At 52.5% G+C, this 24,358-nt stretch overlaps 52 non-coding genes across 52 annotated transcripts; 42 read left to right on the forward strand and 10 right to left on the reverse strand.

The window, feature by feature from the left end:
* The first annotated feature begins 162 nt into the window (after positions 1 to 162).
* Trnak-uuu (transfer RNA lysine (anticodon UUU)) lies at positions 163 to 235 on the forward strand. Its single transcript has one exon. It is a non-coding gene; the product is annotated as a tRNA-Lys (tRNA).
* A 139-nt stretch (positions 236 to 374) lies between these two features.
* On the forward strand, positions 375 to 456 carry Trnas-aga (transfer RNA serine (anticodon AGA)). The gene has a single exon. It is a non-coding gene; the product is annotated as a tRNA-Ser (tRNA).
* A 275-nt stretch (positions 457 to 731) lies between these two features.
* On the reverse strand, positions 732 to 803 carry Trnag-ucc (transfer RNA glycine (anticodon UCC)). The gene has a single exon. It is a non-coding gene; the product is annotated as a tRNA-Gly (tRNA).
* A 979-nt stretch (positions 804 to 1,782) lies between these two features.
* Trnam-cau (transfer RNA methionine (anticodon CAU)) lies at positions 1,783 to 1,855 on the forward strand. Its single transcript has one exon. It is a non-coding gene; the product is annotated as a tRNA-Met (tRNA).
* A 308-nt stretch (positions 1,856 to 2,163) lies between these two features.
* On the forward strand, positions 2,164 to 2,235 carry Trnae-uuc (transfer RNA glutamic acid (anticodon UUC)). Its single transcript has one exon. It is a non-coding gene; the product is annotated as a tRNA-Glu (tRNA).
* Positions 2,236 to 2,531: 296 nt separating this feature from the next.
* Trnak-uuu (transfer RNA lysine (anticodon UUU)) lies at positions 2,532 to 2,604 on the forward strand. The gene has a single exon. It is a non-coding gene; the product is annotated as a tRNA-Lys (tRNA).
* Positions 2,605 to 2,743: 139 nt separating this feature from the next.
* Trnas-aga (transfer RNA serine (anticodon AGA)) lies at positions 2,744 to 2,825 on the forward strand. Its single transcript has one exon. It is a non-coding gene; the product is annotated as a tRNA-Ser (tRNA).
* A 275-nt stretch (positions 2,826 to 3,100) lies between these two features.
* Trnag-ucc (transfer RNA glycine (anticodon UCC)) lies at positions 3,101 to 3,172 on the reverse strand. The gene has a single exon. It is a non-coding gene; the product is annotated as a tRNA-Gly (tRNA).
* A 979-nt stretch (positions 3,173 to 4,151) lies between these two features.
* Trnam-cau (transfer RNA methionine (anticodon CAU)) lies at positions 4,152 to 4,224 on the forward strand. Its single transcript has one exon. It is a non-coding gene; the product is annotated as a tRNA-Met (tRNA).
* A 308-nt stretch (positions 4,225 to 4,532) lies between these two features.
* On the forward strand, positions 4,533 to 4,604 carry Trnae-uuc (transfer RNA glutamic acid (anticodon UUC)). The gene has a single exon. It is a non-coding gene; the product is annotated as a tRNA-Glu (tRNA).
* Positions 4,605 to 4,900: 296 nt separating this feature from the next.
* Trnak-uuu (transfer RNA lysine (anticodon UUU)) lies at positions 4,901 to 4,973 on the forward strand. Its single transcript has one exon. It is a non-coding gene; the product is annotated as a tRNA-Lys (tRNA).
* Positions 4,974 to 5,112: 139 nt separating this feature from the next.
* Trnas-aga (transfer RNA serine (anticodon AGA)) lies at positions 5,113 to 5,194 on the forward strand. Its single transcript has one exon. It is a non-coding gene; the product is annotated as a tRNA-Ser (tRNA).
* A 275-nt stretch (positions 5,195 to 5,469) lies between these two features.
* On the reverse strand, positions 5,470 to 5,541 carry Trnag-ucc (transfer RNA glycine (anticodon UCC)). The gene has a single exon. It is a non-coding gene; the product is annotated as a tRNA-Gly (tRNA).
* A 979-nt stretch (positions 5,542 to 6,520) lies between these two features.
* On the forward strand, positions 6,521 to 6,593 carry Trnam-cau (transfer RNA methionine (anticodon CAU)). The gene has a single exon. It is a non-coding gene; the product is annotated as a tRNA-Met (tRNA).
* A 308-nt stretch (positions 6,594 to 6,901) lies between these two features.
* Positions 6,902 to 6,973, forward strand: Trnae-uuc (transfer RNA glutamic acid (anticodon UUC)). Its single transcript has one exon. It is a non-coding gene; the product is annotated as a tRNA-Glu (tRNA).
* A 296-nt stretch (positions 6,974 to 7,269) lies between these two features.
* Trnak-uuu (transfer RNA lysine (anticodon UUU)) lies at positions 7,270 to 7,342 on the forward strand. Its single transcript has one exon. It is a non-coding gene; the product is annotated as a tRNA-Lys (tRNA).
* A 139-nt stretch (positions 7,343 to 7,481) lies between these two features.
* On the forward strand, positions 7,482 to 7,563 carry Trnas-aga (transfer RNA serine (anticodon AGA)). Its single transcript has one exon. It is a non-coding gene; the product is annotated as a tRNA-Ser (tRNA).
* A 275-nt stretch (positions 7,564 to 7,838) lies between these two features.
* On the reverse strand, positions 7,839 to 7,910 carry Trnag-ucc (transfer RNA glycine (anticodon UCC)). Its single transcript has one exon. It is a non-coding gene; the product is annotated as a tRNA-Gly (tRNA).
* A 979-nt stretch (positions 7,911 to 8,889) lies between these two features.
* Trnam-cau (transfer RNA methionine (anticodon CAU)) lies at positions 8,890 to 8,962 on the forward strand. The gene has a single exon. It is a non-coding gene; the product is annotated as a tRNA-Met (tRNA).
* Positions 8,963 to 9,270: 308 nt separating this feature from the next.
* Trnae-uuc (transfer RNA glutamic acid (anticodon UUC)) lies at positions 9,271 to 9,342 on the forward strand. Its single transcript has one exon. It is a non-coding gene; the product is annotated as a tRNA-Glu (tRNA).
* A 296-nt stretch (positions 9,343 to 9,638) lies between these two features.
* Positions 9,639 to 9,711, forward strand: Trnak-uuu (transfer RNA lysine (anticodon UUU)). The gene has a single exon. It is a non-coding gene; the product is annotated as a tRNA-Lys (tRNA).
* Positions 9,712 to 9,850: 139 nt separating this feature from the next.
* Trnas-aga (transfer RNA serine (anticodon AGA)) lies at positions 9,851 to 9,932 on the forward strand. Its single transcript has one exon. It is a non-coding gene; the product is annotated as a tRNA-Ser (tRNA).
* Positions 9,933 to 10,207: 275 nt separating this feature from the next.
* Positions 10,208 to 10,279, reverse strand: Trnag-ucc (transfer RNA glycine (anticodon UCC)). Its single transcript has one exon. It is a non-coding gene; the product is annotated as a tRNA-Gly (tRNA).
* Positions 10,280 to 11,258: 979 nt separating this feature from the next.
* Positions 11,259 to 11,331, forward strand: Trnam-cau (transfer RNA methionine (anticodon CAU)). Its single transcript has one exon. It is a non-coding gene; the product is annotated as a tRNA-Met (tRNA).
* Positions 11,332 to 11,639: 308 nt separating this feature from the next.
* Positions 11,640 to 11,711, forward strand: Trnae-uuc (transfer RNA glutamic acid (anticodon UUC)). The gene has a single exon. It is a non-coding gene; the product is annotated as a tRNA-Glu (tRNA).
* A 296-nt stretch (positions 11,712 to 12,007) lies between these two features.
* On the forward strand, positions 12,008 to 12,080 carry Trnak-uuu (transfer RNA lysine (anticodon UUU)). Its single transcript has one exon. It is a non-coding gene; the product is annotated as a tRNA-Lys (tRNA).
* A 139-nt stretch (positions 12,081 to 12,219) lies between these two features.
* Positions 12,220 to 12,301, forward strand: Trnas-aga (transfer RNA serine (anticodon AGA)). Its single transcript has one exon. It is a non-coding gene; the product is annotated as a tRNA-Ser (tRNA).
* Positions 12,302 to 12,576: 275 nt separating this feature from the next.
* Trnag-ucc (transfer RNA glycine (anticodon UCC)) lies at positions 12,577 to 12,648 on the reverse strand. Its single transcript has one exon. It is a non-coding gene; the product is annotated as a tRNA-Gly (tRNA).
* A 979-nt stretch (positions 12,649 to 13,627) lies between these two features.
* Positions 13,628 to 13,700, forward strand: Trnam-cau (transfer RNA methionine (anticodon CAU)). The gene has a single exon. It is a non-coding gene; the product is annotated as a tRNA-Met (tRNA).
* A 308-nt stretch (positions 13,701 to 14,008) lies between these two features.
* On the forward strand, positions 14,009 to 14,080 carry Trnae-uuc (transfer RNA glutamic acid (anticodon UUC)). The gene has a single exon. It is a non-coding gene; the product is annotated as a tRNA-Glu (tRNA).
* Positions 14,081 to 14,376: 296 nt separating this feature from the next.
* On the forward strand, positions 14,377 to 14,449 carry Trnak-uuu (transfer RNA lysine (anticodon UUU)). The gene has a single exon. It is a non-coding gene; the product is annotated as a tRNA-Lys (tRNA).
* Positions 14,450 to 14,588: 139 nt separating this feature from the next.
* Positions 14,589 to 14,670, forward strand: Trnas-aga (transfer RNA serine (anticodon AGA)). The gene has a single exon. It is a non-coding gene; the product is annotated as a tRNA-Ser (tRNA).
* Positions 14,671 to 14,945: 275 nt separating this feature from the next.
* Positions 14,946 to 15,017, reverse strand: Trnag-ucc (transfer RNA glycine (anticodon UCC)). Its single transcript has one exon. It is a non-coding gene; the product is annotated as a tRNA-Gly (tRNA).
* A 979-nt stretch (positions 15,018 to 15,996) lies between these two features.
* Positions 15,997 to 16,069, forward strand: Trnam-cau (transfer RNA methionine (anticodon CAU)). Its single transcript has one exon. It is a non-coding gene; the product is annotated as a tRNA-Met (tRNA).
* A 308-nt stretch (positions 16,070 to 16,377) lies between these two features.
* Trnae-uuc (transfer RNA glutamic acid (anticodon UUC)) lies at positions 16,378 to 16,449 on the forward strand. Its single transcript has one exon. It is a non-coding gene; the product is annotated as a tRNA-Glu (tRNA).
* A 296-nt stretch (positions 16,450 to 16,745) lies between these two features.
* Positions 16,746 to 16,818, forward strand: Trnak-uuu (transfer RNA lysine (anticodon UUU)). The gene has a single exon. It is a non-coding gene; the product is annotated as a tRNA-Lys (tRNA).
* Positions 16,819 to 16,957: 139 nt separating this feature from the next.
* Trnas-aga (transfer RNA serine (anticodon AGA)) lies at positions 16,958 to 17,039 on the forward strand. The gene has a single exon. It is a non-coding gene; the product is annotated as a tRNA-Ser (tRNA).
* A 275-nt stretch (positions 17,040 to 17,314) lies between these two features.
* On the reverse strand, positions 17,315 to 17,386 carry Trnag-ucc (transfer RNA glycine (anticodon UCC)). The gene has a single exon. It is a non-coding gene; the product is annotated as a tRNA-Gly (tRNA).
* A 979-nt stretch (positions 17,387 to 18,365) lies between these two features.
* On the forward strand, positions 18,366 to 18,438 carry Trnam-cau (transfer RNA methionine (anticodon CAU)). The gene has a single exon. It is a non-coding gene; the product is annotated as a tRNA-Met (tRNA).
* A 308-nt stretch (positions 18,439 to 18,746) lies between these two features.
* Positions 18,747 to 18,818, forward strand: Trnae-uuc (transfer RNA glutamic acid (anticodon UUC)). The gene has a single exon. It is a non-coding gene; the product is annotated as a tRNA-Glu (tRNA).
* A 296-nt stretch (positions 18,819 to 19,114) lies between these two features.
* On the forward strand, positions 19,115 to 19,187 carry Trnak-uuu (transfer RNA lysine (anticodon UUU)). The gene has a single exon. It is a non-coding gene; the product is annotated as a tRNA-Lys (tRNA).
* Positions 19,188 to 19,326: 139 nt separating this feature from the next.
* On the forward strand, positions 19,327 to 19,408 carry Trnas-aga (transfer RNA serine (anticodon AGA)). The gene has a single exon. It is a non-coding gene; the product is annotated as a tRNA-Ser (tRNA).
* A 275-nt stretch (positions 19,409 to 19,683) lies between these two features.
* Positions 19,684 to 19,755, reverse strand: Trnag-ucc (transfer RNA glycine (anticodon UCC)). Its single transcript has one exon. It is a non-coding gene; the product is annotated as a tRNA-Gly (tRNA).
* Positions 19,756 to 20,734: 979 nt separating this feature from the next.
* On the forward strand, positions 20,735 to 20,807 carry Trnam-cau (transfer RNA methionine (anticodon CAU)). Its single transcript has one exon. It is a non-coding gene; the product is annotated as a tRNA-Met (tRNA).
* A 308-nt stretch (positions 20,808 to 21,115) lies between these two features.
* On the forward strand, positions 21,116 to 21,187 carry Trnae-uuc (transfer RNA glutamic acid (anticodon UUC)). The gene has a single exon. It is a non-coding gene; the product is annotated as a tRNA-Glu (tRNA).
* Positions 21,188 to 21,483: 296 nt separating this feature from the next.
* Positions 21,484 to 21,556, forward strand: Trnak-uuu (transfer RNA lysine (anticodon UUU)). The gene has a single exon. It is a non-coding gene; the product is annotated as a tRNA-Lys (tRNA).
* Positions 21,557 to 21,695: 139 nt separating this feature from the next.
* Positions 21,696 to 21,777, forward strand: Trnas-aga (transfer RNA serine (anticodon AGA)). Its single transcript has one exon. It is a non-coding gene; the product is annotated as a tRNA-Ser (tRNA).
* Positions 21,778 to 22,052: 275 nt separating this feature from the next.
* Positions 22,053 to 22,124, reverse strand: Trnag-ucc (transfer RNA glycine (anticodon UCC)). Its single transcript has one exon. It is a non-coding gene; the product is annotated as a tRNA-Gly (tRNA).
* A 979-nt stretch (positions 22,125 to 23,103) lies between these two features.
* Trnam-cau (transfer RNA methionine (anticodon CAU)) lies at positions 23,104 to 23,176 on the forward strand. Its single transcript has one exon. It is a non-coding gene; the product is annotated as a tRNA-Met (tRNA).
* A 308-nt stretch (positions 23,177 to 23,484) lies between these two features.
* On the forward strand, positions 23,485 to 23,556 carry Trnae-uuc (transfer RNA glutamic acid (anticodon UUC)). The gene has a single exon. It is a non-coding gene; the product is annotated as a tRNA-Glu (tRNA).
* A 296-nt stretch (positions 23,557 to 23,852) lies between these two features.
* On the forward strand, positions 23,853 to 23,925 carry Trnak-uuu (transfer RNA lysine (anticodon UUU)). The gene has a single exon. It is a non-coding gene; the product is annotated as a tRNA-Lys (tRNA).
* Positions 23,926 to 24,064: 139 nt separating this feature from the next.
* Trnas-aga (transfer RNA serine (anticodon AGA)) lies at positions 24,065 to 24,146 on the forward strand. Its single transcript has one exon. It is a non-coding gene; the product is annotated as a tRNA-Ser (tRNA).
* The last annotated feature ends 212 nt before the right edge of the window (positions 24,147 to 24,358 follow it).

Here is a 24,358-nt window from a genome sequence, read left to right on the forward strand (position 1 = left end):
AGGGAGAAGTGGCACTGGTCCGCTGTTGGGCTGCTACCAGCGTCAGTGGGAAGTCGGTGAAGTCGCCAGTTGCGGCAGAAGCCAGCTGTTACCGTAGTACGCCTACACACGCGTTCCAGTTATTCACATTGCTTGCAGCCGCTCCATCCGCAACAAGGGTGAGCCCGGATAGCTCAGTCGGTAGAGCATTAGGCTTTTAACCTAAGGGTCCAGGGTTCAAGTCCCTGTCCGGGCGAAGATTTTAACGTTTCCGCAATGGCTCGTCTCGTAGCGATGGTAGCCCTGCCGTAATCAGTGCACAGAGTTCGTTTCCTGTCAACATTCTGCGCAGACCGGTTGCATTTCTCACGATTCCAGGGAAACTTCAGTTACGAGCAGTCGTGGCCGAGTGGTTAAGGCGTCTGACTAGAAATCAGATTCCCTCTGGGAGCGTAGGTTCGAGTCCTACCGACTGCGTCGGTTTTTTTCTTTTTTTGTTTAAGAAGAACGAGCAGAAAATTTCGCAGTTTGCCTGTCGTTTTGGTACCTCTCCACACCTCGCCTCTCACAGCCGTTTATAGTGCCTGTCATTTTGATAAGGGCGAATTCCAAGCGTCAGCTTTCGCGTCAGCCGAGCAAAGTCGGGACAAGTCGGGACATACTACAGGATGGTCTGCGTGGAGCAACGACGAAAAAAACCTTCATGTAACAGCACGCGGCTCACATACTCATACGAAAAAACCAGCGCCACTTGCGGTGGCCGGGAATCGAACCCGGATCAACTGCTTGGAAGGCAACTATGCTCACCATTACACCACCACCGCACAGCCGCTGCTCGCAACGCCCCGCTGTGTCGGCTTCCCGCCCGCTAGCAGCGGCCCACGGTGATAGTAGCTGCAGGCGCTTTTCGAGGTAGGAGGGTGCATCCACACGCATTCGGGTAGCGCCTCCACGCACGCTGCGTCTTTGGGCAAGACTAGTCGCCGCGGCCGCAAGGTTACTCACACGATAGTGATGAGCATTCGTTTTAAGGCAATGTAGTGGAGGACTCCACGTGTGTAGCACTTTTTTCGGTTGTATCCGACGTCGCTGGGTGGCAATCCCACTTTCCCATGCAGAAAAGTGCTCGGGAAGCACGGGCAGCTTGTCGAGCATCGGTGGTTCAATGGCATGTGCCTCAGTAGTGCAGTAGGCAGCGCGTAAGTCTCATAATCGTAAGGCTTGCCGGCACGATAGCTCAGCGTGTTCGGTCTGAGAGTTATCTGCCCTCTGTAATAAAAGACCGAGTCAACGATGAACTTGAACGGGCGTCATCGGACGTCCGCCCCCAACAAATGCAACGAAAGAAATGAGAACAAAAAAAAAAAAAATTGGTGAATGCTCGCTTAGCATGCGGACGGCCCGGGTTCGATTCCCGGCCGATGCATCGTTCTGCTGTTCTCGCTATAATGCTGCCGCGCCGATTCCTCGCCTGAGCTGCGTCAGCCTCAGGAATGTATAGCAGGATTCGCTGTGAGAAGAACCATACACGCAGCACGCAGTAGACCGTACTTGGACGGTCGCGTGCTATTTCTGAACTCTAACGTCGGCCTGGCCCAACAGGCCGCTGTGTTCAGGTGCCGCAAGGGCGATGTACTGTAACCTCGGGCAGTGCTGCGTTCCGTTGAAAAAGCTGCGGCAGCAGTTTAATCTAGCAAGTAGGGAAAGCACGTGTAGCAACACAACAGATTCTTGAGAAAGCGCAAACTGTCTATCTCTAATATGCGAGACTTACCAAGTTTCCTGTAACGTTGCTTGCAACGTGCCTCGGTAGCGCAGTAGGTAGCGCGTAAGTCTCATAATCTTAAGGTCGTGAGTTCGATCCTCACCCGGGGCATTTAATTTGCTGTACATCATGGCTGAATTAACGGCGTTGCTGTTGCTAGGGAACGAACTTAATTGTCGTTCGTTATCCACAAGGAGGCTACACCTCAGCGTCAATATGTTTATTTCCAATTATGACAACGTACAACTTTGATCTTTCTCTTCCCTTGTTATGAGTAAAATAATGAATAGTCAATTTCGAGCTGTGCGCCATGCCAGTCTGTAGGCGCAAATATGCTCGCAAACAGAGAACACCACTGAGACCAGATTCAGCACGAAATACGAGAGGAGACGGAGAAGATCTCACGCTTATCGAGCAAATCCGGTGTGGTCTAGTGGCTAGGATACCTGGCTTTCACCCAGGAGGCCCGGGTTCGATTCCCGGTACCGGAACGGAAGTTTTTGCGCACACAACGCTCCATGTTTTGGCCTTCGAACTGTCGTTTGTCGCCCACCCTCCGGAGCTTCGGCCGAACGTAATCGGGGAAAACAGGCACATGATGCAATTACTGTCGGCACCGGAATAAAGGGAGAAGTGGCACTGGTCCGCTGTTGGGCTGCTACCAGCGTCAGTGGGAAGTCGGTGAAGTCGCCAGTTGCGGCAGAAGCCAGCTGTTACCGTAGTACGCCTACACACGCGTTCCAGTTATTCACATTGCTTGCAGCCGCTCCATCCGCAACAAGGGTGAGCCCGGATAGCTCAGTCGGTAGAGCATTAGGCTTTTAACCTAAGGGTCCAGGGTTCAAGTCCCTGTCCGGGCGAAGATTTTAACGTTTCCGCAATGGCTCGTCTCGTAGCGATGGTAGCCCTGCCGTAATCAGTGCACAGAGTTCGTTTCCTGTCAACATTCTGCGCAGACCGGTTGCATTTCTCACGATTCCAGGGAAACTTCAGTTACGAGCAGTCGTGGCCGAGTGGTTAAGGCGTCTGACTAGAAATCAGATTCCCTCTGGGAGCGTAGGTTCGAGTCCTACCGACTGCGTCGGTTTTTTTCTTTTTTTGTTTAAGAAGAACGAGCAGAAAATTTCGCAGTTTGCCTGTCGTTTTGGTACCTCTCCACACCTCGCCTCTCACAGCCGTTTATAGTGCCTGTCATTTTGATAAGGGCGAATTCCAAGCGTCAGCTTTCGCGTCAGCCGAGCAAAGTCGGGACAAGTCGGGACATACTACAGGATGGTCTGCGTGGAGCAACGACGAAAAAAACCTTCATGTAACAGCACGCGGCTCACATACTCATACGAAAAAACCAGCGCCACTTGCGGTGGCCGGGAATCGAACCCGGATCAACTGCTTGGAAGGCAACTATGCTCACCATTACACCACCACCGCACAGCCGCTGCTCGCAACGCCCCGCTGTGTCGGCTTCCCGCCCGCTAGCAGCGGCCCACGGTGATAGTAGCTGCAGGCGCTTTTCGAGGTAGGAGGGTGCATCCACACGCATTCGGGTAGCGCCTCCACGCACGCTGCGTCTTTGGGCAAGACTAGTCGCCGCGGCCGCAAGGTTACTCACACGATAGTGATGAGCATTCGTTTTAAGGCAATGTAGTGGAGGACTCCACGTGTGTAGCACTTTTTTCGGTTGTATCCGACGTCGCTGGGTGGCAATCCCACTTTCCCATGCAGAAAAGTGCTCGGGAAGCACGGGCAGCTTGTCGAGCATCGGTGGTTCAATGGCATGTGCCTCAGTAGTGCAGTAGGCAGCGCGTAAGTCTCATAATCGTAAGGCTTGCCGGCACGATAGCTCAGCGTGTTCGGTCTGAGAGTTATCTGCCCTCTGTAATAAAAGACCGAGTCAACGATGAACTTGAACGGGCGTCATCGGACGTCCGCCCCCAACAAATGCAACGAAAGAAATGAGAACAAAAAAAAAAAAAATTGGTGAATGCTCGCTTAGCATGCGGACGGCCCGGGTTCGATTCCCGGCCGATGCATCGTTCTGCTGTTCTCGCTATAATGCTGCCGCGCCGATTCCTCGCCTGAGCTGCGTCAGCCTCAGGAATGTATAGCAGGATTCGCTGTGAGAAGAACCATACACGCAGCACGCAGTAGACCGTACTTGGACGGTCGCGTGCTATTTCTGAACTCTAACGTCGGCCTGGCCCAACAGGCCGCTGTGTTCAGGTGCCGCAAGGGCGATGTACTGTAACCTCGGGCAGTGCTGCGTTCCGTTGAAAAAGCTGCGGCAGCAGTTTAATCTAGCAAGTAGGGAAAGCACGTGTAGCAACACAACAGATTCTTGAGAAAGCGCAAACTGTCTATCTCTAATATGCGAGACTTACCAAGTTTCCTGTAACGTTGCTTGCAACGTGCTTTGGTAGCGCAGTAGGTAGCGCGTAAGTCTCATAATCTTAAGGTCGTGAGTTCGATCCTCACCCGGGGCATTTAATTTGCTGTACATCATGGCTGAATTAACGGCGTTGCTGTTGCTAGGGAACGAACTTAATTGTCGTTCGTTATCCACAAGGAGGCTACACCTCAGCGTCAATATGTTTATTTCCAATTATGACAACGTACAACTTTGATCTTTCTCTTCCCTTGTTATGAGTAAAATAATGAATAGTCAATTTCGAGCTGTGCGCCATGCCAGTCTGTAGGCGCAAATATGCTCGCAAACAGAGAACACCACTGAGACCAGATTCAGCACGAAATACGAGAGGAGACGGAGAAGATCTCACGCTTATCGAGCAAATCCGGTGTGGTCTAGTGGCTAGGATACCTGGCTTTCACCCAGGAGGCCCGGGTTCGATTCCCGGTACCGGAACGGAAGTTTTTGCGCACACAACGCTCCATGTTTTGGCCTTCGAACTGTCGTTTGTCGCCCACCCTCCGGAGCTTCGGCCGAACGTAATCGGGGAAAACAGGCACATGATGCAATTACTGTCGGCACCGGAATAAAGGGAGAAGTGGCACTGGTCCGCTGTTGGGCTGCTACCAGCGTCAGTGGGAAGTCGGTGAAGTCGCCAGTTGCGGCAGAAGCCAGCTGTTACCGTAGTACGCCTACACACGCGTTCCAGTTATTCACATTGCTTGCAGCCGCTCCATCCGCAACAAGGGTGAGCCCGGATAGCTCAGTCGGTAGAGCATTAGGCTTTTAACCTAAGGGTCCAGGGTTCAAGTCCCTGTCCGGGCGAAGATTTTAACGTTTCCGCAATGGCTCGTCTCGTAGCGATGGTAGCCCTGCCGTAATCAGTGCACAGAGTTCGTTTCCTGTCAACATTCTGCGCAGACCGGTTGCATTTCTCACGATTCCAGGGAAACTTCAGTTACGAGCAGTCGTGGCCGAGTGGTTAAGGCGTCTGACTAGAAATCAGATTCCCTCTGGGAGCGTAGGTTCGAGTCCTACCGACTGCGTCGGTTTTTTTCTTTTTTTGTTTAAGAAGAACGAGCAGAAAATTTCGCAGTTTGCCTGTCGTTTTGGTACCTCTCCACACCTCGCCTCTCACAGCCGTTTATAGTGCCTGTCATTTTGATAAGGGCGAATTCCAAGCGTCAGCTTTCGCGTCAGCCGAGCAAAGTCGGGACAAGTCGGGACATACTACAGGATGGTCTGCGTGGAGCAACGACGAAAAAAACCTTCATGTAACAGCACGCGGCTCACATACTCATACGAAAAAACCAGCGCCACTTGCGGTGGCCGGGAATCGAACCCGGATCAACTGCTTGGAAGGCAACTATGCTCACCATTACACCACCACCGCACAGCCGCTGCTCGCAACGCCCCGCTGTGTCGGCTTCCCGCCCGCTAGCAGCGGCCCACGGTGATAGTAGCTGCAGGCGCTTTTCGAGGTAGGAGGGTGCATCCACACGCATTCGGGTAGCGCCTCCACGCACGCTGCGTCTTTGGGCAAGACTAGTCGCCGCGGCCGCAAGGTTACTCACACGATAGTGATGAGCATTCGTTTTAAGGCAATGTAGTGGAGGACTCCACGTGTGTAGCACTTTTTTCGGTTGTATCCGACGTCGCTGGGTGGCAATCCCACTTTCCCATGCAGAAAAGTGCTCGGGAAGCACGGGCAGCTTGTCGAGCATCGGTGGTTCAATGGCATGTGCCTCAGTAGTGCAGTAGGCAGCGCGTAAGTCTCATAATCGTAAGGCTTGCCGGCACGATAGCTCAGCGTGTTCGGTCTGAGAGTTATCTGCCCTCTGTAATAAAAGACCGAGTCAACGATGAACTTGAACGGGCGTCATCGGACGTCCGCCCCCAACAAATGCAACGAAAGAAATGAGAACAAAAAAAAAAAAAATTGGTGAATGCTCGCTTAGCATGCGGACGGCCCGGGTTCGATTCCCGGCCGATGCATCGTTCTGCTGTTCTCGCTATAATGCTGCCGCGCCGATTCCTCGCCTGAGCTGCGTCAGCCTCAGGAATGTATAGCAGGATTCGCTGTGAGAAGAACCATACACGCAGCACGCAGTAGACCGTACTTGGACGGTCGCGTGCTATTTCTGAACTCTAACGTCGGCCTGGCCCAACAGGCCGCTGTGTTCAGGTGCCGCAAGGGCGATGTACTGTAACCTCGGGCAGTGCTGCGTTCCGTTGAAAAAGCTGCGGCAGCAGTTTAATCTAGCAAGTAGGGAAAGCACGTGTAGCAACACAACAGATTCTTGAGAAAGCGCAAACTGTCTATCTCTAATATGCGAGACTTACCAAGTTTCCTGTAACGTTGCTTGCAACGTGCCTCGGTAGCGCAGTAGGTAGCGCGTAAGTCTCATAATCTTAAGGTCGTGAGTTCGATCCTCACCCGGGGCATTTAATTTGCTGTACATCATGGCTGAATTAACGGCGTTGCTGTTGCTAGGGAACGAACTTAATTGTCGTTCGTTATCCACAAGGAGGCTACACCTCAGCGTCAATATGTTTATTTCCAATTATGACAACGTACAACTTTGATCTTTCTCTTCCCTTGTTATGAGTAAAATAATGAATAGTCAATTTCGAGCTGTGCGCCATGCCAGTCTGTAGGCGCAAATATGCTCGCAAACAGAGAACACCACTGAGACCAGATTCAGCACGAAATACGAGAGGAGACGGAGAAGATCTCACGCTTATCGAGCAAATCCGGTGTGGTCTAGTGGCTAGGATACCTGGCTTTCACCCAGGAGGCCCGGGTTCGATTCCCGGTACCGGAACGGAAGTTTTTGCGCACACAACGCTCCATGTTTTGGCCTTCGAACTGTCGTTTGTCGCCCACCCTCCGGAGCTTCGGCCGAACGTAATCGGGGAAAACAGGCACATGATGCAATTACTGTCGGCACCGGAATAAAGGGAGAAGTGGCACTGGTCCGCTGTTGGGCTGCTACCAGCGTCAGTGGGAAGTCGGTGAAGTCGCCAGTTGCGGCAGAAGCCAGCTGTTACCGTAGTACGCCTACACACGCGTTCCAGTTATTCACATTGCTTGCAGCCGCTCCATCCGCAACAAGGGTGAGCCCGGATAGCTCAGTCGGTAGAGCATTAGGCTTTTAACCTAAGGGTCCAGGGTTCAAGTCCCTGTCCGGGCGAAGATTTTAACGTTTCCGCAATGGCTCGTCTCGTAGCGATGGTAGCCCTGCCGTAATCAGTGCACAGAGTTCGTTTCCTGTCAACATTCTGCGCAGACCGGTTGCATTTCTCACGATTCCAGGGAAACTTCAGTTACGAGCAGTCGTGGCCGAGTGGTTAAGGCGTCTGACTAGAAATCAGATTCCCTCTGGGAGCGTAGGTTCGAGTCCTACCGACTGCGTCGGTTTTTTTCTTTTTTTGTTTAAGAAGAACGAGCAGAAAATTTCGCAGTTTGCCTGTCGTTTTGGTACCTCTCCACACCTCGCCTCTCACAGCCGTTTATAGTGCCTGTCATTTTGATAAGGGCGAATTCCAAGCGTCAGCTTTCGCGTCAGCCGAGCAAAGTCGGGACAAGTCGGGACATACTACAGGATGGTCTGCGTGGAGCAACGACGAAAAAAACCTTCATGTAACAGCACGCGGCTCACATACTCATACGAAAAAACCAGCGCCACTTGCGGTGGCCGGGAATCGAACCCGGATCAACTGCTTGGAAGGCAACTATGCTCACCATTACACCACCACCGCACAGCCGCTGCTCGCAACGCCCCGCTGTGTCGGCTTCCCGCCCGCTAGCAGCGGCCCACGGTGATAGTAGCTGCAGGCGCTTTTCGAGGTAGGAGGGTGCATCCACACGCATTCGGGTAGCGCCTCCACGCACGCTGCGTCTTTGGGCAAGACTAGTCGCCGCGGCCGCAAGGTTACTCACACGATAGTGATGAGCATTCGTTTTAAGGCAATGTAGTGGAGGACTCCACGTGTGTAGCACTTTTTTCGGTTGTATCCGACGTCGCTGGGTGGCAATCCCACTTTCCCATGCAGAAAAGTGCTCGGGAAGCACGGGCAGCTTGTCGAGCATCGGTGGTTCAATGGCATGTGCCTCAGTAGTGCAGTAGGCAGCGCGTAAGTCTCATAATCGTAAGGCTTGCCGGCACGATAGCTCAGCGTGTTCGGTCTGAGAGTTATCTGCCCTCTGTAATAAAAGACCGAGTCAACGATGAACTTGAACGGGCGTCATCGGACGTCCGCCCCCAACAAATGCAACGAAAGAAATGAGAACAAAAAAAAAAAAAATTGGTGAATGCTCGCTTAGCATGCGGACGGCCCGGGTTCGATTCCCGGCCGATGCATCGTTCTGCTGTTCTCGCTATAATGCTGCCGCGCCGATTCCTCGCCTGAGCTGCGTCAGCCTCAGGAATGTATAGCAGGATTCGCTGTGAGAAGAACCATACACGCAGCACGCAGTAGACCGTACTTGGACGGTCGCGTGCTATTTCTGAACTCTAACGTCGGCCTGGCCCAACAGGCCGCTGTGTTCAGGTGCCGCAAGGGCGATGTACTGTAACCTCGGGCAGTGCTGCGTTCCGTTGAAAAAGCTGCGGCAGCAGTTTAATCTAGCAAGTAGGGAAAGCACGTGTAGCAACACAACAGATTCTTGAGAAAGCGCAAACTGTCTATCTCTAATATGCGAGACTTACCAAGTTTCCTGTAACGTTGCTTGCAACGTGCCTCGGTAGCGCAGTAGGTAGCGCGTAAGTCTCATAATCTTAAGGTCGTGAGTTCGATCCTCACCCGGGGCATTTAATTTGCTGTACATCATGGCTGAATTAACGGCGTTGCTGTTGCTAGGGAACGAACTTAATTGTCGTTCGTTATCCACAAGGAGGCTACACCTCAGCGTCAATATGTTTATTTCCAATTATGACAACGTACAACTTTGATCTTTCTCTTCCCTTGTTATGAGTAAAATAATGAATAGTCAATTTCGAGCTGTGCGCCATGCCAGTCTGTAGGCGCAAATATGCTCGCAAACAGAGAACACCACTGAGACCAGATTCAGCACGAAATACGAGAGGAGACGGAGAAGATCTCACGCTTATCGAGCAAATCCGGTGTGGTCTAGTGGCTAGGATACCTGGCTTTCACCCAGGAGGCCCGGGTTCGATTCCCGGTACCGGAACGGAAGTTTTTGCGCACACAACGCTCCATGTTTTGGCCTTCGAACTGTCGTTTGTCGCCCACCCTCCGGAGCTTCGGCCGAACGTAATCGGGGAAAACAGGCACATGATGCAATTACTGTCGGCACCGGAATAAAGGGAGAAGTGGCACTGGTCCGCTGTTGGGCTGCTACCAGCGTCAGTGGGAAGTCGGTGAAGTCGCCAGTTGCGGCAGAAGCCAGCTGTTACCGTAGTACGCCTACACACGCGTTCCAGTTATTCACATTGCTTGCAGCCGCTCCATCCGCAACAAGGGTGAGCCCGGATAGCTCAGTCGGTAGAGCATTAGGCTTTTAACCTAAGGGTCCAGGGTTCAAGTCCCTGTCCGGGCGAAGATTTTAACGTTTCCGCAATGGCTCGTCTCGTAGCGATGGTAGCCCTGCCGTAATCAGTGCACAGAGTTCGTTTCCTGTCAACATTCTGCGCAGACCGGTTGCATTTCTCACGATTCCAGGGAAACTTCAGTTACGAGCAGTCGTGGCCGAGTGGTTAAGGCGTCTGACTAGAAATCAGATTCCCTCTGGGAGCGTAGGTTCGAGTCCTACCGACTGCGTCGGTTTTTTTCTTTTTTTGTTTAAGAAGAACGAGCAGAAAATTTCGCAGTTTGCCTGTCGTTTTGGTACCTCTCCACACCTCGCCTCTCACAGCCGTTTATAGTGCCTGTCATTTTGATAAGGGCGAATTCCAAGCGTCAGCTTTCGCGTCAGCCGAGCAAAGTCGGGACAAGTCGGGACATACTACAGGATGGTCTGCGTGGAGCAACGACGAAAAAAACCTTCATGTAACAGCACGCGGCTCACATACTCATACGAAAAAACCAGCGCCACTTGCGGTGGCCGGGAATCGAACCCGGATCAACTGCTTGGAAGGCAACTATGCTCACCATTACACCACCACCGCACAGCCGCTGCTCGCAACGCCCCGCTGTGTCGGCTTCCCGCCCGCTAGCAGCGGCCCACGGTGATAGTAGCTGCAGGCGCTTTTCGAGGTAGGAGGGTGCATCCACACGCATTCGGGTAGCGCCTCCACGCACGCTGCGTCTTTGGGCAAGACTAGTCGCCGCGGCCGCAAGGTTACTCACACGATAGTGATGAGCATTCGTTTTAAGGCAATGTAGTGGAGGACTCCACGTGTGTAGCACTTTTTTCGGTTGTATCCGACGTCGCTGGGTGGCAATCCCACTTTCCCATGCAGAAAAGTGCTCGGGAAGCACGGGCAGCTTGTCGAGCATCGGTGGTTCAATGGCATGTGCCTCAGTAGTGCAGTAGGCAGCGCGTAAGTCTCATAATCGTAAGGCTTGCCGGCACGATAGCTCAGCGTGTTCGGTCTGAGAGTTATCTGCCCTCTGTAATAAAAGACCGAGTCAACGATGAACTTGAACGGGCGTCATCGGACGTCCGCCCCCAACAAATGCAACGAAAGAAATGAGAACAAAAAAAAAAAAAATTGGTGAATGCTCGCTTAGCATGCGGACGGCCCGGGTTCGATTCCCGGCCGATGCATCGTTCTGCTGTTCTCGCTATAATGCTGCCGCGCCGATTCCTCGCCTGAGCTGCGTCAGCCTCAGGAATGTATAGCAGGATTCGCTGTGAGAAGAACCATACACGCAGCACGCAGTAGACCGTACTTGGACGGTCGCGTGCTATTTCTGAACTCTAACGTCGGCCTGGCCCAACAGGCCGCTGTGTTCAGGTGCCGCAAGGGCGATGTACTGTAACCTCGGGCAGTGCTGCGTTCCGTTGAAAAAGCTGCGGCAGCAGTTTAATCTAGCAAGTAGGGAAAGCACGTGTAGCAACACAACAGATTCTTGAGAAAGCGCAAACTGTCTATCTCTAATATGCGAGACTTACCAAGTTTCCTGTAACGTTGCTTGCAACGTGCCTCGGTAGCGCAGTAGGTAGCGCGTAAGTCTCATAATCTTAAGGTCGTGAGTTCGATCCTCACCCGGGGCATTTAATTTGCTGTACATCATGGCTGAATTAACGGCGTTGCTGTTGCTAGGGAACGAACTTAATTGTCGTTCGTTATCCACAAGGAGGCTACACCTCAGCGTCAATATGTTTATTTCCAATTATGACAACGTACAACTTTGATCTTTCTCTTCCCTTGTTATGAGTAAAATAATGAATAGTCAATTTCGAGCTGTGCGCCATGCCAGTCTGTAGGCGCAAATATGCTCGCAAACAGAGAACACCACTGAGACCAGATTCAGCACGAAATACGAGAGGAGACGGAGAAGATCTCACGCTTATCGAGCAAATCCGGTGTGGTCTAGTGGCTAGGATACCTGGCTTTCACCCAGGAGGCCCGGGTTCGATTCCCGGTACCGGAACGGAAGTTTTTGCGCACACAACGCTCCATGTTTTGGCCTTCGAACTGTCGTTTGTCGCCCACCCTCCGGAGCTTCGGCCGAACGTAATCGGGGAAAACAGGCACATGATGCAATTACTGTCGGCACCGGAATAAAGGGAGAAGTGGCACTGGTCCGCTGTTGGGCTGCTACCAGCGTCAGTGGGAAGTCGGTGAAGTCGCCAGTTGCGGCAGAAGCCAGCTGTTACCGTAGTACGCCTACACACGCGTTCCAGTTATTCACATTGCTTGCAGCCGCTCCATCCGCAACAAGGGTGAGCCCGGATAGCTCAGTCGGTAGAGCATTAGGCTTTTAACCTAAGGGTCCAGGGTTCAAGTCCCTGTCCGGGCGAAGATTTTAACGTTTCCGCAATGGCTCGTCTCGTAGCGATGGTAGCCCTGCCGTAATCAGTGCACAGAGTTCGTTTCCTGTCAACATTCTGCGCAGACCGGTTGCATTTCTCACGATTCCAGGGAAACTTCAGTTACGAGCAGTCGTGGCCGAGTGGTTAAGGCGTCTGACTAGAAATCAGATTCCCTCTGGGAGCGTAGATTCGAGTCCTACCGACTGCGTCGGTTTTTTTCTTTTTTTGTTTAAGAAGAACGAGCAGAAAATTTCGCAGTTTGCCTGTCGTTTTGGTACCTCTCCACACCTCGCCTCTCACAGCCGTTTATAGTGCCTGTCATTTTGATAAGGGCGAATTCCAAGCGTCAGCTTTCGCGTCAGCCGAGCAAAGTCGGGACAAGTCGGGACATACTACAGGATGGTCTGCGTGGAGCAACGACGAAAAAAACCTTCATGTAACAGCACGCGGCTCACATACTCATACGAAAAAACCAGCGCCACTTGCGGTGGCCGGGAATCGAACCCGGATCAACTGCTTGGAAGGCAACTATGCTCACCATTACACCACCACCGCACAGCCGCTGCTCGCAACGCCCCGCTGTGTCGGCTTCCCGCCCGCTAGCAGCGGCCCACGGTGATAGTAGCTGCAGGCGCTTTTCGAGGTAGGAGGGTGCATCCACACGCATTCGGGTAGCGCCTCCACGCACGCTGCGTCTTTGGGCAAGACTAGTCGCCGCGGCCGCAAGGTTACTCACACGATAGTGATGAGCATTCGTTTTAAGGCAATGTAGTGGAGGACTCCACGTGTGTAGCACTTTTTTCGGTTGTATCCGACGTCGCTGGGTGGCAATCCCACTTTCCCATGCAGAAAAGTGCTCGGGAAGCACGGGCAGCTTGTCGAGCATCGGTGGTTCAATGGCATGTGCCTCAGTAGTGCAGTAGGCAGCGCGTAAGTCTCATAATCGTAAGGCTTGCCGGCACGATAGCTCAGCGTGTTCGGTCTGAGAGTTATCTGCCCTCTGTAATAAAAGACCGAGTCAACGATGAACTTGAACGGGCGTCATCGGACGTCCGCCCCCAACAAATGCAACGAAAGAAATGAGAACAAAAAAAAAAAAAATTGGTGAATGCTCGCTTAGCATGCGGACGGCCCGGGTTCGATTCCCGGCCGATGCATCGTTCTGCTGTTCTCGCTATAATGCTGCCGCGCCGATTCCTCGCCTGAGCTGCGTCAGCCTCAGGAATGTATAGCAGGATTCGCTGTGAGAAGAACCATACACGCAGCACGCAGTAGACCGTACTTGGACGGTCGCGTGCTATTTCTGAACTCTAACGTCGGCCTGGCCCAACAGGCCGCTGTGTTCAGGTGCCGCAAGGGCGATGTACTGTAACCTCGGGCAGTGCTGCGTTCCGTTGAAAAAGCTGCGGCAGCAGTTTAATCTAGCAAGTAGGGAAAGCACGTGTAGCAACACAACAGATTCTTGAGAAAGCGCAAACTGTCTATCTCTAATATGCGAGACTTACCAAGTTTCCTGTAACGTTGCTTGCAACGTGCCTCGGTAGCGCAGTAGGTAGCGCGTAAGTCTCATAATCTTAAGGTCGTGAGTTCGATCCTCACCCGGGGCATTTAATTTGCTGTACATCATGGCTGAATTAACGGCGTTGCTGTTGCTAGGGAACGAACTTAATTGTCGTTCGTTATCCACAAGGAGGCTACACCTCAGCGTCAATATGTTTATTTCCAATTATGACAACGTACAACTTTGATCTTTCTCTTCCCTTGTTATGAGTAAAATAATGAATAGTCAATTTCGAGCTGTGCGCCATGCCAGTCTGTAGGCGCAAATATGCTCGCAAACAGAGAACACCACTGAGACCAGATTCAGCACGAAATACGAGAGGAGACGGAGAAGATCTCACGCTTATCGAGCAAATCCGGTGTGGTCTAGTGGCTAGGATACCTGGCTTTCACCCAGGAGGCCCGGGTTCGATTCCCGGTACCGGAACGGAAGTTTTTGCGCACACAACGCTCCATGTTTTGGCCTTCGAACTGTCGTTTGTCGCCCACCCTCCGGAGCTTCGGCCGAACGTAATCGGGGAAAACAGGCACATGATGCAATTACTGTCGGCACCGGAATAAAGGGAGAAGTGGCACTGGTCCGCTGTTGGGCTGCTACCAGCGTCAGTGGGAAGTCGGTGAAGTCGCCAGTTGCGGCAGAAGCCAGCTGTTACCGTAGTACGCCTACACACGCGTTCCAGTTATTCACATTGCTTGCAGCCGCTCCATCCGCAACAAGGGTGAGCCCGGATAGCTCAGTCGGTAGAGCATTAGGCTTTTAACCTAAGGGTCCAGGGTTCAAGTCCCTGTCCGGGCGAAGATTTTAACGTTTCCGCAATGGCTCGTCTCGTAGCGATGGTAGCCCTGCCGTAATCAGTGCACAGAGTTCGTTTCCTGTCAACATTCTGCGCAGACCGGTTGCATTTCTCACGATTCCAGGGAAACTTCAGTTACGAGCAGTCGTGGCCGAGTGGTTAAGGCGTCTGACTAGAAATCAGATTCCCTCTGGGAGCGTAGGTTCGAGTCCTACCGACTGCGTCGGTTTTTTTCTTTTTTTGTTTAAGAAGAACGAGCAGAAAATTTCGCAGTTTGCCTGTCGTTTTGGTACCTCTCCACACCTCGCCTCTCACAGCCGTTTATAGTGCCTGTCATTTTGATAAGGGCGAATTCCAAGCGTCAGCTTTCGCGTCAGCCGAGCAAAGTCGGGACAAGTCGGGACATACTACAGGATGGTCTGCGTGGAGCAACGACGAAAAAAACCTTCATGTAACAGCACGCGGCTCACATACTCATACGAAAAAACCAGCGCCACTTGCGGTGGCCGGGAATCGAACCCGGATCAACTGCTTGGAAGGCAACTATGCTCACCATTACACCACCACCGCACAGCCGCTGCTCGCAACGCCCCGCTGTGTCGGCTTCCCGCCCGCTAGCAGCGGCCCACGGTGATAGTAGCTGCAGGCGCTTTTCGAGGTAGGAGGGTGCATCCACACGCATTCGGGTAGCGCCTCCACGCACGCTGCGTCTTTGGGCAAGACTAGTCGCCGCGGCCGCAAGGTTACTCACACGATAGTGATGAGCATTCGTTTTAAGGCAATGTAGTGGAGGACTCCACGTGTGTAGCACTTTTTTCGGTTGTATCCGACGTCGCTGGGTGGCAATCCCACTTTCCCATGCAGAAAAGTGCTCGGGAAGCACGGGCAGCTTGTCGAGCATCGGTGGTTCAATGGCATGTGCCTCAGTAGTGCAGTAGGCAGCGCGTAAGTCTCATAATCGTAAGGCTTGCCGGCACGATAGCTCAGCGTGTTCGGTCTGAGAGTTATCTGCCCTCTGTAATAAAAGACCGAGTCAACGATGAACTTGAACGGGCGTCATCGGACGTCCGCCCCCAACAAATGCAACGAAAGAAATGAGAACAAAAAAAAAAAAAATTGGTGAATGCTCGCTTAGCATGCGGACGGCCCGGGTTCGATTCCCGGCCGATGCATCGTTCTGCTGTTCTCGCTATAATGCTGCCGCGCCGATTCCTCGCCTGAGCTGCGTCAGCCTCAGGAATGTATAGCAGGATTCGCTGTGAGAAGAACCATACACGCAGCACGCAGTAGACCGTACTTGGACGGTCGCGTGCTATTTCTGAACTCTAACGTCGGCCTGGCCCAACAGGCCGCTGTGTTCAGGTGCCGCAAGGGCGATGTACTGTAACCTCGGGCAGTGCTGCGTTCCGTTGAAAAAGCTGCGGCAGCAGTTTAATCTAGCAAGTAGGGAAAGCACGTGTAGCAACACAACAGATTCTTGAGAAAGCGCAAACTGTCTATCTCTAATATGCGAGACTTACCAAGTTTCCTGTAACGTTGCTTGCAACGTGCCTCGGTAGCGCAGTAGGTAGCGCGTAAGTCTCATAATCTTAAGGTCGTGAGTTCGATCCTCACCCGGGGCATTTAATTTGCTGTACATCATGGCTGAATTAACGGCGTTGCTGTTGCTAGGGAACGAACTTAATTGTCGTTCGTTATCCACAAGGAGGCTACACCTCAGCGTCAATATGTTTATTTCCAATTATGACAACGTACAACTTTGATCTTTCTCTTCCCTTGTTATGAGTAAAATAATGAATAGTCAATTTCGAGCTGTGCGCCATGCCAGTCTGTAGGCGCAAATATGCTCGCAAACAGAGAACACCACTGAGACCAGATTCAGCACGAAATACGAGAGGAGACGGAGAAGATCTCACGCTTATCGAGCAAATCCGGTGTGGTCTAGTGGCTAGGATACCTGGCTTTCACCCAGGAGGCCCGGGTTCGATTCCCGGTACCGGAACGGAAGTTTTTGCGCACACAACGCTCCATGTTTTGGCCTTCGAACTGTCGTTTGTCGCCCACCCTCCGGAGCTTCGGCCGAACGTAATCGGGGAAAACAGGCACATGATGCAATTACTGTCGGCACCGGAATAAAGGGAGAAGTGGCACTGGTCCGCTGTTGGGCTGCTACCAGCGTCAGTGGGAAGTCGGTGAAGTCGCCAGTTGCGGCAGAAGCCAGCTGTTACCGTAGTACGCCTACACACGCGTTCCAGTTATTCACATTGCTTGCAGCCGCTCCATCCGCAACAAGGGTGAGCCCGGATAGCTCAGTCGGTAGAGCATTAGGCTTTTAACCTAAGGGTCCAGGGTTCAAGTCCCTGTCCGGGCGAAGATTTTAACGTTTCCGCAATGGCTCGTCTCGTAGCGATGGTAGCCCTGCCGTAATCAGTGCACAGAGTTCGTTTCCTGTCAACATTCTGCGCAGACCGGTTGCATTTCTCACGATTCCAGGGAAACTTCAGTTACGAGCAGTCGTGGCCGAGTGGTTAAGGCGTCTGACTAGAAATCAGATTCCCTCTGGGAGCGTAGGTTCGAGTCCTACCGACTGCGTCGGTTTTTTTCTTTTTTTGTTTAAGAAGAACGAGCAGAAAATTTCGCAGTTTGCCTGTCGTTTTGGTACCTCTCCACACCTCGCCTCTCACAGCCGTTTATAGTGCCTGTCATTTTGATAAGGGCGAATTCCAAGCGTCAGCTTTCGCGTCAGCCGAGCAAAGTCGGGACAAGTCGGGACATACTACAGGATGGTCTGCGTGGAGCAACGACGAAAAAAACCTTCATGTAACAGCACGCGGCTCACATACTCATACGAAAAAACCAGCGCCACTTGCGGTGGCCGGGAATCGAACCCGGATCAACTGCTTGGAAGGCAACTATGCTCACCATTACACCACCACCGCACAGCCGCTGCTCGCAACGCCCCGCTGTGTCGGCTTCCCGCCCGCTAGCAGCGGCCCACGGTGATAGTAGCTGCAGGCGCTTTTCGAGGTAGGAGGGTGCATCCACACGCATTCGGGTAGCGCCTCCACGCACGCTGCGTCTTTGGGCAAGACTAGTCGCCGCGGCCGCAAGGTTACTCACACGATAGTGATGAGCATTCGTTTTAAGGCAATGTAGTGGAGGACTCCACGTGTGTAGCACTTTTTTCGGTTGTATCCGACGTCGCTGGGTGGCAATCCCACTTTCCCATGCAGAAAAGTGCTCGGGAAGCACGGGCAGCTTGTCGAGCATCGGTGGTTCAATGGCATGTGCCTCAGTAGTGCAGTAGGCAGCGCGTAAGTCTCATAATCGTAAGGCTTGCCGGCACGATAGCTCAGCGTGTTCGGTCTGAGAGTTATCTGCCCTCTGTAATAAAAGACCGAGTCAACGATGAACTTGAACGGGCGTCATCGGACGTCCGCCCCCAACAAATGCAACGAAAGAAATGAGAACAAAAAAAAAAAAAATTGGTGAATGCTCGCTTAGCATGCGGACGGCCCGGGTTCGATTCCCGGCCGATGCATCGTTCTGCTGTTCTCGCTATAATGCTGCCGCGCCGATTCCTCGCCTGAGCTGCGTCAGCCTCAGGAATGTATAGCAGGATTCGCTGTGAGAAGAACCATACACGCAGCACGCAGTAGACCGTACTTGGACGGTCGCGTGCTATTTCTGAACTCTAACGTCGGCCTGGCCCAACAGGCCGCTGTGTTCAGGTGCCGCAAGGGCGATGTACTGTAACCTCGGGCAGTGCTGCGTTCCGTTGAAAAAGCTGCGGCAGCAGTTTAATCTAGCAAGTAGGGAAAGCACGTGTAGCAACACAACAGATTCTTGAGAAAGCGCAAACTGTCTATCTCTAATATGCGAGACTTACCAAGTTTCCTGTAACGTTGCTTGCAACGTGCCTCGGTAGCGCAGTAGGTAGCGCGTAAGTCTCATAATCTTAAGGTCGTGAGTTCGATCCTCACCCGGGGCATTTAATTTGCTGTACATCATGGCTGAATTAACGGCGTTGCTGTTGCTAGGGAACGAACTTAATTGTCGTTCGTTATCCACAAGGAGGCTACACCTCAGCGTCAATATGTTTATTTCCAATTATGACAACGTACAACTTTGATCTTTCTCTTCCCTTGTTATGAGTAAAATAATGAATAGTCAATTTCGAGCTGTGCGCCATGCCAGTCTGTAGGCGCAAATATGCTCGCAAACAGAGAACACCACTGAGACCAGATTCAGCACGAAATACGAGAGGAGACGGAGAAGATCTCACGCTTATCGAGCAAATCCGGTGTGGTCTAGTGGCTAGGATACCTGGCTTTCACCCAGGAGGCCCGGGTTCGATTCCCGGTACCGGAACGGAAGTTTTTGCGCACACAACGCTCCATGTTTTGGCCTTCGAACTGTCGTTTGTCGCCCACCCTCCGGAGCTTCGGCCGAACGTAATCGGGGAAAACAGGCACATGATGCAATTACTGTCGGCACCGGAATAAAGGGAGAAGTGGCACTGGTCCGCTGTTGGGCTGCTACCAGCGTCAGTGGGAAGTCGGTGAAGTCGCCAGTTGCGGCAGAAGCCAGCTGTTACCGTAGTACGCCTACACACGCGTTCCAGTTATTCACATTGCTTGCAGCCGCTCCATCCGCAACAAGGGTGAGCCCGGATAGCTCAGTCGGTAGAGCATTAGGCTTTTAACCTAAGGGTCCAGGGTTCAAGTCCCTGTCCGGGCGAAGATTTTAACGTTTCCGCAATGGCTCGTCTCGTAGCGATGGTAGCCCTGCCGTAATCAGTGCACAGAGTTCGTTTCCTGTCAACATTCTGCGCAGACCGGTTGCATTTCTCACGATTCCAGGGAAACTTCAGTTACGAGCAGTCGTGGCCGAGTGGTTAAGGCGTCTGACTAGAAATCAGATTCCCTCTGGGAGCGTAGGTTCGAGTCCTACCGACTGCGTCGGTTTTTTTCTTTTTTTGTTTAAGAAGAACGAGCAGAAAATTTCGCAGTTTGCCTGTCGTTTTGGTACCTCTCCACACCTCGCCTCTCACAGCCGTTTATAGTGCCTGTCATTTTGATAAGGGCGAATTCCAAGCGTCAGCTTTCGCGTCAGCCGAGCAAAGTCGGGACAAGTCGGGACATACTACAGGATGGTCTGCGTGGAGCAACGACGAAAAAAACCTTCATGTAACAGCACGCGGCTCACATACTCATACGAAAAAACCAGCGCCACTTGCGGTGGCCGGGAATCGAACCCGGATCAACTGCTTGGAAGGCAACTATGCTCACCATTACACCACCACCGCACAGCCGCTGCTCGCAACGCCCCGCTGTGTCGGCTTCCCGCCCGCTAGCAGCGGCCCACGGTGATAGTAGCTGCAGGCGCTTTTCGAGGTAGGAGGGTGCATCCACACGCATTCGGGTAGCGCCTCCACGCACGCTGCGTCTTTGGGCAAGACTAGTCGCCGCGGCCGCAAGGTTACTCACACGATAGTGATGAGCATTCGTTTTAAGGCAATGTAGTGGAGGACTCCACGTGTGTAGCACTTTTTTCGGTTGTATCCGACGTCGCTGGGTGGCAATCCCACTTTCCCATGCAGAAAAGTGCTCGGGAAGCACGGGCAGCTTGTCGAGCATCGGTGGTTCAATGGCATGTGCCTCAGTAGTGCAGTAGGCAGCGCGTAAGTCTCATAATCGTAAGGCTTGCCGGCACGATAGCTCAGCGTGTTCGGTCTGAGAGTTATCTGCCCTCTGTAATAAAAGACCGAGTCAACGATGAACTTGAACGGGCGTCATCGGACGTCCGCCCCCAACAAATGCAACGAAAGAAATGAGAACAAAAAAAAAAAAAATTGGTGAATGCTCGCTTAGCATGCGGACGGCCCGGGTTCGATTCCCGGCCGATGCATCGTTCTGCTGTTCTCGCTATAATGCTGCCGCGCCGATTCCTCGCCTGAGCTGCGTCAGCCTCAGGAATGTATAGCAGGATTCGCTGTGAGAAGAACCATACACGCAGCACGCAGTAGACCGTACTTGGACGGTCGCGTGCTATTTCTGAACTCTAACGTCGGCCTGGCCCAACAGGCCGCTGTGTTCAGGTGCCGCAAGGGCGATGTACTGTAACCTCGGGCAGTGCTGCGTTCCGTTGAAAAAGCTGCGGCAGCAGTTTAATCTAGCAAGTAGGGAAAGCACGTGTAGCAACACAACAGATTCTTGAGAAAGCGCAAACTGTCTATCTCTAATATGCGAGACTTACCAAGTTTCCTGTAACGTTGCTTGCAACGTGCCTCGGTAGCGCAGTAGGTAGCGCGTAAGTCTCATAATCTTAAGGTCGTGAGTTCGATCCTCACCCGGGGCATTTAATTTGCTGTACATCATGGCTGAATTAACGGCGTTGCTGTTGCTAGGGAACGAACTTAATTGTCGTTCGTTATCCACAAGGAGGCTACACCTCAGCGTCAATATGTTTATTTCCAATTATGACAACGTACAACTTTGATCTTTCTCTTCCCTTGTTATGAGTAAAATAATGAATAGTCAATTTCGAGCTGTGCGCCATGCCAGTCTGTAGGCGCAAATATGCTCGCAAACAGAGAACACCACTGAGACCAGATTCAGCACGAAATACGAGAGGAGACGGAGAAGATCTCACGCTTATCGAGCAAATCCGGTGTGGTCTAGTGGCTAGGATACCTGGCTTTCACCCAGGAGGCCCGGGTTCGATTCCCGGTACCGGAACGGAAGTTTTTGCGCACACAACGCTCCATGTTTTGGCCTTCGAACTGTCGTTTGTCGCCCACCCTCCGGAGCTTCGGCCGAACGTAATCGGGGAAAACAGGCACATGATGCAATTACTGTCGGCACCGGAATAAAGGGAGAAGTGGCACTGGTCCGCTGTTGGGCTGCTACCAGCGTCAGTGGGAAGTCGGTGAAGTCGCCAGTTGCGGCAGAAGCCAGCTGTTACCGTAGTACGCCTACACACGCGTTCCAGTTATTCACATTGCTTGCAGCCGCTCCATCCGCAACAAGGGTGAGCCCGGATAGCTCAGTCGGTAGAGCATTAGGCTTTTAACCTAAGGGTCCAGGGTTCAAGTCCCTGTCCGGGCGAAGATTTTAACGTTTCCGCAATGGCTCGTCTCGTAGCGATGGTAGCCCTGCCGTAATCAGTGCACAGAGTTCGTTTCCTGTCAACATTCTGCGCAGACCGGTTGCATTTCTCACGATTCCAGGGAAACTTCAGTTACGAGCAGTCGTGGCCGAGTGGTTAAGGCGTCTGACTAGAAATCAGATTCCCTCTGGGAGCGTAGATTCGAGTCCTACCGACTGCGTCGGTTTTTTTCTTTTTTTGTTTAAGAAGAACGAGCAGAAAATTTCGCAGTTTGCCTGTCGTTTTGGTACCTCTCCACACCTCGCCTCTCACAGCCGTTTATAGTGCCTGTCATTTTGATAAGGGCGAATTCCAAGCGTCAGCTTTCGCGTCAGCCGAGCAAAGTCGGGACAAGTCGGGACATACTACAGGATGGTCTGCGTGGAGCAACGACGAAAAAAACCTTCATGTAACAGCACGCGGCTCACATACTCATACGAAAAAACCAGCGCCACTTGCGGTGGCCGGGAATCGAACCCGGATCAACTGCTTGGAAGGCAACTATGCTCACCATTACACCACCACCGCACAGCCGCTGCTCGCAACGCCCCGCTGTGTCGGCTTCCCGCCCGCTAGCAGCGGCCCACGGTGATAGTAGCTGCAGGCGCTTTTCGAGGTAGGAGGGTGCATCCACACGCATTCGGGTAGCGCCTCCACGCACGCTGCGTCTTTGGGCAAGACTAGTCGCCGCGGCCGCAAGGTTACTCACACGATAGTGATGAGCATTCGTTTTAAGGCAATGTAGTGGAGGACTCCACGTGTGTAGCACTTTTTTCGGTTGTATCCGACGTCGCTGGGTGGCAATCCCACTTTCCCATGCAGAAAAGTGCTCGGGAAGCACGGGCAGCTTGTCGAGCATCGGTGGTTCAATGGCATGTGCCTCAGTAGTGCAGTAGGCAGCGCGTAAGTCTCATAATCGTAAGGCTTGCCGGCACGATAGCTCAGCGTGTTCGGTCTGAGAGTTATCTGCCCTCTGTAATAAAAGACCGAGTCAACGATGAACTTGAACGGGCGTCATCGGACGTCCGCCCCCAACAAATGCAACGAAAGAAATGAGAACAAAAAAAAAAAAAATTGGTGAATGCTCGCTTAGCATGCGGACGGCCCGGGTTCGATTCCCGGCCGATGCATCGTTCTGCTGTTCTCGCTATAATGCTGCCGCGCCGATTCCTCGCCTGAGCTGCGTCAGCCTCAGGAATGTATAGCAGGATTCGCTGTGAGAAGAACCATACACGCAGCACGCAGTAGACCGTACTTGGACGGTCGCGTGCTATTTCTGAACTCTAACGTCGGCCTGGCCCAACAGGCCGCTGTGTTCAGGTGCCGCAAGGGCGATGTACTGTAACCTCGGGCAGTGCTGCGTTCCGTTGAAAAAGCTGCGGCAGCAGTTTAATCTAGCAAGTAGGGAAAGCACGTGTAGCAACACAACAGATTCTTGAGAAAGCGCAAACTGTCTATCTCTAATATGCGAGACTTACCAAGTTTCCTGTAACGTTGCTTGCAACGTGCCTCGGTAGCGCAGTAGGTAGCGCGTAAGTCTCATAATCTTAAGGTCGTGAGTTCGATCCTCACCCGGGGCATTTAATTTGCTGTACATCATGGCTGAATTAACGGCGTTGCTGTTGCTAGGGAACGAACTTAATTGTCGTTCGTTATCCACAAGGAGGCTACACCTCAGCGTCAATATGTTTATTTCCAATTATGACAACGTACAACTTTGATCTTTCTCTTCCCTTGTTATGAGTAAAATAATGAATAGTCAATTTCGAGCTGTGCGCCATGCCAGTCTGTAGGCGCAAATATGCTCGCAAACAGAGAACACCACTGAGACCAGATTCAGCACGAAATACGAGAGGAGACGGAGAAGATCTCACGCTTATCGAGCAAATCCGGTGTGGTCTAGTGGCTAGGATACCTGGCTTTCACCCAGGAGGCCCGGGTTCGATTCCCGGTACCGGAACGGAAGTTTTTGCGCACACAACGCTCCATGTTTTGGCCTTCGAACTGTCGTTTGTCGCCCACCCTCCGGAGCTTCGGCCGAACGTAATCGGGGAAAACAGGCACATGATGCAATTACTGTCGGCACCGGAATAAAGGGAGAAGTGGCACTGGTCCGCTGTTGGGCTGCTACCAGCGTCAGTGGGAAGTCGGTGAAGTCGCCAGTTGCGGCAGAAGCCAGCTGTTACCGTAGTACGCCTACACACGCGTTCCAGTTATTCACATTGCTTGCAGCCGCTCCATCCGCAACAAGGGTGAGCCCGGATAGCTCAGTCGGTAGAGCATTAGGCTTTTAACCTAAGGGTCCAGGGTTCAAGTCCCTGTCCGGGCGAAGATTTTAACGTTTCCGCAATGGCTCGTCTCGTAGCGATGGTAGCCCTGCCGTAATCAGTGCACAGAGTTCGTTTCCTGTCAACATTCTGCGCAGACCGGTTGCATTTCTCACGATTCCAGGGAAACTTCAGTTACGAGCAGTCGTGGCCGAGTGGTTAAGGCGTCTGACTAGAAATCAGATTCCCTCTGGGAGCGTAGGTTCGAGTCCTACCGACTGCGTCGGTTTTTTTCTTTTTTTGTTTAAGAAGAACGAGCAGAAAATTTCGCAGTTTGCCTGTCGTTTTGGTACCTCTCCACACCTCGCCTCTCACAGCCGTTTATAGTGCCTGTCATTTTGATAAGGGCGAATTCCAAGCGTCAGCTTTCGCGTCAGCCGAGCAAAGTCGGGACAAGTCGGGACATACTACAGGATGGTCTGCGTGGAGCAACGA

This window comes from Schistocerca nitens, chromosome 4, assembly GCF_023898315.1.
Source record: "Schistocerca nitens isolate TAMUIC-IGC-003100 chromosome 4, iqSchNite1.1, whole genome shotgun sequence".
Taxonomy (NCBI): Eukaryota; Metazoa; Arthropoda; class Insecta; order Orthoptera; family Acrididae; genus Schistocerca; species Schistocerca nitens.